General features: G+C 41.1%; 1 protein-coding gene across 1 annotated transcript in view; it reads right to left on the bottom strand.

Moving 5' to 3' along the window:
- PLPP6 (phospholipid phosphatase 6) overlaps positions 1-1,796 on the bottom strand; it is a 15,847-nt gene extending 14,051 nt beyond the window's left edge. The window contains exon 1 of the mRNA XM_015830450.1: positions 1,780-1,796. The gene's annotated coding sequence lies outside the window, so the exon portion shown is untranslated. The remainder of the gene's footprint in view (positions 1-1,779) is intronic.
- Between the last annotated feature and the right edge of the window lie 4,632 nt (positions 1,797-6,428).

The raw sequence follows: 6,428 nt of genomic DNA on the forward strand, positions 1-6,428 counted from the left end.
CACCCCCACAGCTATAAAACTGTGGGAGCTCAGGAGCTCTACCCCTATCAGGGAAACTCTCCCCCCTCCCCTTTGCCCGGGGAAGGGGATTCAAGCCGCGGAGCAGCTGTTTGACGCTGCTCCTGCGGCTTTTACGCGTCCTCGGGGCAGGCAGCCAAAAGAATAGCTGCCATCGGCACAGGAACTCAAACCGGAAGCCATCTATTTATAAGTTATTAACAAAAAAAAAATCTGAAGAGCATATTGATTTTGAAGAAATTCTGAATTTATCTAAATATACTATTTTGTCACTTTATGCATTCTTTGTTAACATATGATTCTGGGTATTACCTTCTTGACATCACTCCAATAGTTACAGGTTGCCTATTTGTATTTCTATTTGTGACTTTTCTATCTTTCTATTTGTTTTATTTGTCCTTTTTATTTTTGAATGTTTACTAAGCGTTTTACATGGTCTATTTCTGCTGTCCTCCATTATTTTTTCCCTAATGGAGTAGTTCACAATTATGCTTCAAAATTCTCAGAAAATTTGAACTTGTTTTTTTGCCCTTTAGTTTTTGTGCCATAGAATCCTACTTGTCATTGCTCTAAATATATTAAAATCTGCTATTTTAATAAAAAGTCCCCAAAATGTGTTTAATAATTATTCATTTTTATTTTTCCTTAAAATAAAAAATGTTAAAATTATATTGGTCTAATGTTCCTGCTATTTCTACTTGCTCAGTAGAATTATTCCTATATTGCTATTGAGTCAAAGATAACTGATACTCCTCTTCCTTTCTTCACATTTGAATGAAAATTATCAGCAAGATCAGGTTTTGTAACAATCTTGCTTGACAGAATTTGTCATCCAACAGAAATTGGGGTAATTAAGAATCAGTTTAGTATAGGGGAGACTGTAAATTCTAGTCCTGATTTAAGCATGAAAGCCGGCTGGATGATTTTAGGGCAGTCACTGACTCAGCCAAACCCACTTCACAACCCTAAGGCATCATATAGTTTCAAACTGGGTGTGTAGTGCCTGGTGAAATCTGAGATGACAGGCAAGGGAATGGGGGAAGAACCTGATTTAATAGTTTTAGGGGATGATATATTTAGGCTCTGACCGACTGTGTGTGGATTTATATATAAATTACCATATGACTCAGATTAGTATTTATTGGTAATAAATATGCTCGATATTAAAACTTCATTACACAATCACATCTACATCTGTTTTTTGCATGTTTGAATTGGTCCTTAAATTTATTACTTTACTATGAAAGCACTCTTGATGTAAACTATTTGAGGAGTGTATTAAATAAAAGCTTTTCTCTCCACTCATCAAACTGGAAATTGTGTCTTAACAACCACCGGTAGGTATCAATTTTGCGAATTATGAATTTCAGCAATGTTAAATGCCAATATATGTTTAACAACAATATTTACGATTAATGTATATTACAGAAAACAGCTCGGCCTCTTGGGAACAGAGAGCTTGGGAGCCTTCGAGAATGGTCGATTTAGGATTAGCGCCACACACATCCCAAGAATGCCAAGAGGGAAGGGAGAAAAAAAGCATCGGATCGCATTTCCCAAGTAGCTCCTTTCCTCACCCGACCAAGGACTGCAAGGCCCGCACTTCTCTGTTTCAGCGATCGCCCTGTAGGAATTCACCCGCCCCAGCCGCCACGCAATACCTTCCGAACCCGCCACCCGGCTCAGATGACGCCGCCACGTGACTGCTGCCAACGCCCGCCTACTATCAAACCCCCGCAGCCGTTTTTTGCCCCACATTACCAAGCGGCCTTTAACTTGGCGCGATCGCCCTCTGCTTCCCTTGTGCACCAAAAGAAGCCACGCCCGGGCGGGGAGGACGGATGGGACGCGCAGGAGACGTGAGAAGGCGTGCATATCCAACTACTTCCTTGTGTTGTATGGGCGTGGGAGCTTTTAAGTGTTTGATCATTTGATCTTGCCTTTCTTCTAAAAAGTAATGGATATTCGAAGATTTCAAAAATAGAATTTACGGACACTCCAGTGACAGTAAAAATGCGTTGTAATGTTTCAAAATCAAAATAGATACTTTTGTGTGTGTGTCTTCGGACAGCACTGGCTCCCTCGGCTAAGAAACGGAGATGAGCACGGCCTATCTATTTTAATTTTGGAACGTTAGAGCGTATTTTTACTGTCATTTGGAGTGCCCATAAATTCTATTTTCGAAATCTTTTGACAGACTGGACACGGGAAATCTTTACTTATACACAGTGCGCGCATCATCGCACCGATAGAATATTGTAAGCTCAGGGTTGAACTGTGGTTGAAGACATATATCACTGTCTTGATACTGGTACCTGTGTTCTGAGCTGACAGAAATTTTTTTCTATAAGGGTTTTGAAAGAAATGCTTTGAAATTAGAATGAATTCACTTAGACATCACTTCGTTTTTCCCTTCTCCAAAAAAACCCACCACAGGAGGGAAGCCTACATATTTTTATGTAGCCCAAAAATAAGGAACTTACGGTAATATATTGTAAGTTTAATCTATCTTATAAGGCATGGACTTTGAGACACAGCTGATAAACGGATGGAACTTATGAAAACATATTTTTAAATTAAAATTGGTTTTAAAAGTTAGGGGGGTTGGACTAGAAAACCTTCAAGCTTTCTTCCAGTCCTGCAATTCTATGATCATGCATAGCTTGACTGCTTCTGACTTGGTGCAGAACCTAGTATTGGTCTTTGAGTCAAATCAGAAATCCATTTCTAATTGTAATTGTCTGATAAGATATAGATTGTTTCTATTATCACAGTTGGTAGTTTTTTGCTACCTCTAATCCTGAAGGATATTTTGGTTTACATAATTTAAGGACTGCTAGGTTTCCTATGTACAGCTGCTTCTAATTATTAAATTTGAACTATTGTAGAATTAGTTTTGTCCCACAATTGCATTTGAACTTTGAGGCAAACAGTTGGAAAGAAGAAACTGGTTATTTATTGTTGGAATATGGACTTAAGGCACTTATTAATAACTTTACTATACTGATATCTTTCCTTAGTTTAATAACTGTGAAGATGGTTCTTTTAAAAGCCTCAAGGTTTTCAATATTTATCTGCAATACTAAAAGATCAGGGGACTCTCAAAGGCTCCATATTATAATTTAACAAGATAGTTGAAAGGGCTTTGTGCTGGACCAGTATGTAACTCTGGCCACAGCATATGTTTAGATTAGAAAACTGTGTTAGAGCATTTAGCATTTAAAGGGTTAAACACTGTCTCCTTAAGAGATGGCCTCTGGGAAATGTAGTCTTGTTATATTTTATCTAGTCAGTGGGAGGGGCTTCAAAGTTTATCACAGGATGTCCTGGCTAGTGCCAGGGTTGTAAAAGCCTTTGTTTAATCAGGCATCATGCACGCATCGATTGGCATCTGTAACCATGCCTAGCTGAGATGGGGAATTATCCCTTTTTACCTACGAGAATGGACAGATATGAATATGACCGGATGTATCTACTGCAAAGTAAGTCTCTGCTTAGAATTCCTGAACAATAAATATCTTTTAAAACCATGTTGGTGGAGTTTATGCTATCTGGATCAGAACTATAACACATCTCAGTTCACGGTTCCAGAAAAGGCTTGACCAGGATGAAGTTCTCAGGTGATTAGTGCTAGCTGCAGCTACAGAAGGTATAGATTTAAGGAGACAGAGCCTGCACATAGTTTGAGTGGTTAGGAAGAATGAAAAGGGCCTGTCTCAGAACAGTTATGATCTTGTTGCATGTCAGTTGCTATGGTAGAGTAAGAGTATAATGTGTGGCTTTGGGGCTACTGTAAATCAAAATACACCTTTTCCTCTTTGGCCTCTGGTATTCTGTTCCTTCCACTGTATGTTCTCATGAATTTGGTGAGACCTGTCCCAATCCAATCCCTTAGGAAGAAAAGCTTTTGACTCAATTTGGTTAAATCAAAGGTTTCTTTTACTAAAAGTGATAGTTGCAGTAAAGTCAAGTTAGCTCTGAAATTCATGCTCACTGGATACAAAAATAAGGTGTAAGTTTGTCCCCAGCCCATCTCTCCTCTCCCCCCTCCCCCATGACCAGTCCATTTCCAGCCAACAGGAGCTTGCCAAGATATTTTGAGAACTCTTGAGATATTTGGGGGTAATCCTTGTGGGGAAAAGGGTCTATTGTTTTTATAGAAACTGCAGAAGACATGCTAGCTAGCCTGTGAAGAAATACATTGTATATATTTTAATCTCATGAGCCTAGCTGAAGCTTGAGAATTGTATCTAGAAAGGTCTCTGCCTATGCTGAAAACCAGTCTTAACCAGAATTTACTAATATGATAGTAACTCTAGAGACAACCCCTAGGAACTAACAGCCAAAAAGGTAATTTGTAAATAAGGGCAGGGGGTGATCAAATTAGAGGAGTGGGAGATGTAATCAGGAGTGGAGATAATGTATTCACTTTAGCAGCTTTGGATAGGTTGTGACAGCATGATTACAGCATGATTACTAAGCCAATGAAGAAGAGATGGGAGGTAAATTTGTAATGGCAATGGAGAATATAAAGAATTGAAGATTTAAGGTATGTCCACTGTGTGCTTGCATGCACAAGGAACATCTTCTTTGCAAAGTAGTACAAATAAATTACCATTGTTTTCTCTTAGTTTTGGCTGGTGATGGTTTATTTCAACTAGACAATAAATCCCACATCCGCATACTTCTCACGGTGCCTGGCTGTGGGATGCTGGTACCAACTGGATCCAGCTGCTCTGGTCCTTCTCACCTGTCATTCCCTCCTCCTGATTTCCTGTCACGTAAAGACAAAGCTTTATTATCTTTTCACCCTTCTCTCTTCTTTCTCCCTTCTTCTTTTTTATGGCAGGATTCCTGTGAAGCCCCCCCCCCAAGCTGAGCCAGGCAAATCTGACATTTTGCCTGTCTTGCCAGATCTGATATGTGTCTAAATGCAAATGCAATATAATTTGTTCAGAAATTTCTTTGAATCAGAAAGGAATGGATAAGCTGAGTCTTCTCTAGTTCAGATATGAAACAATGTATGACCTGCTTACAATGGCAAGCAAAAATGTCTACCCTAATGTCCTATTGGAGCACAGAAAGGGTGGCAACTGATGCTTCTGTTATCTTGTTAATGTATTCTGACATTTATATTGAGGAGTAGCTCTTTGACTCAGAGTCTTTAATTGATGCTATTCAAATATCCTGTCTTTCAGAGGTCTAAGTCCATTTTTAATGTATACAGAAAATGAAAAAAAAACCTCCAAAGAAATGTGATTCATAAAATTTAGGCCAAAATAAAACCCTATGAAACAAGAACAAACAATTCTAAGTTCCTGTTGGATTTTGAGTTAGTTTATTTAGAGCCTTTTCTTGGGATGAGAGAAAGTTTTTATTTCCAGAGACTGGAGGTCTCTGAAAAAAACCCAGACCAACTTGGGAAGTAAGTAACTTGTTCTCAGCCTACTGGGAGTAAAATAAGAAAATAAGGTTTTCTGTAATATATTAATGCCATGTCTTCAAAAACATTTTAGGACAGTTTTTTTTAAAAAAAAAACAACTCTGGCACAAAATTGTAACAGTTATTTAGTACCAGCAGCTGTTAAGAGTATTCTCTTAAGAGAAATAGATAACAGGTGGCTAAAATGCAAAGAAAAAAAGATCCAGACTGTGCTGGACCAGTATGTAACCATCTGGCCAGAGCATATATATAAGTAGCATTTAAGGGGTTAAATGCTATCTCCTTAAGACAGGGGTGTCAAACTCAATTTCATTGAGGGCCGCATCAGCATCGTGGTTGCCATTGGGGGGCCGGGTGGGTGTGGCTGGCATGGGCGTGGCCAGCTCCATGTCACTCATGTCGGGCACCTGTGCGGGCCTGGGCAGGAATGAGGCGCATCCGAGGGTGGGGAAGGATGGGTGGGACGGGGGCGAGCTCCAGGGCATGGTCCACTGGAGGAGTCTCACTGAGCCTCAGGCTGTGCACGGGGCCCCTGGACAGTGGCATGGACTGCCCAGAGCCCTGGGCAGCAGAGGTCAAGTGCCCAGCCCGGCCCTTGAGCTCCCACGGCATCAGGACCCCATAGCCCTGCCTAGCCTAGCCGCACTTCCCCGAGGGGGCGCCCAGCTGCACTTACCTCCTCCTCAATGCTGCTGCTGCTATGCTCACTCTCCTTGGCCAGGTTGCTCATGGTGGGTGCAGGAGGACATAGTGCGTGGGTCAGAGGGAGGCCCACTCCCTCTCCATGTGAGGAAACCTGGCTTTGTAACCAAAGCATCCTCAGCAATAGGATGGGAGACCACCAGGGAATGGCAAAGGGGCAACAGGGCTGCTGGTGGCCAAGTGCTAAAGCAGGACTTCCCTCAGACCCTTCCTTCCTTCCTCCCTCCCTCCCTCCCTCCCTCCCTTCTCTCCTTTCTTTCTTTCT

Source organism: Protobothrops mucrosquamatus, unplaced genomic scaffold (assembly GCF_001527695.2).
Source record: "Protobothrops mucrosquamatus isolate PMUCROS unplaced genomic scaffold, P.Mucros_1.0 scaffold_243, whole genome shotgun sequence".
Lineage (NCBI taxonomy): Eukaryota > Metazoa > Chordata > Lepidosauria > Squamata > Viperidae > Protobothrops > Protobothrops mucrosquamatus.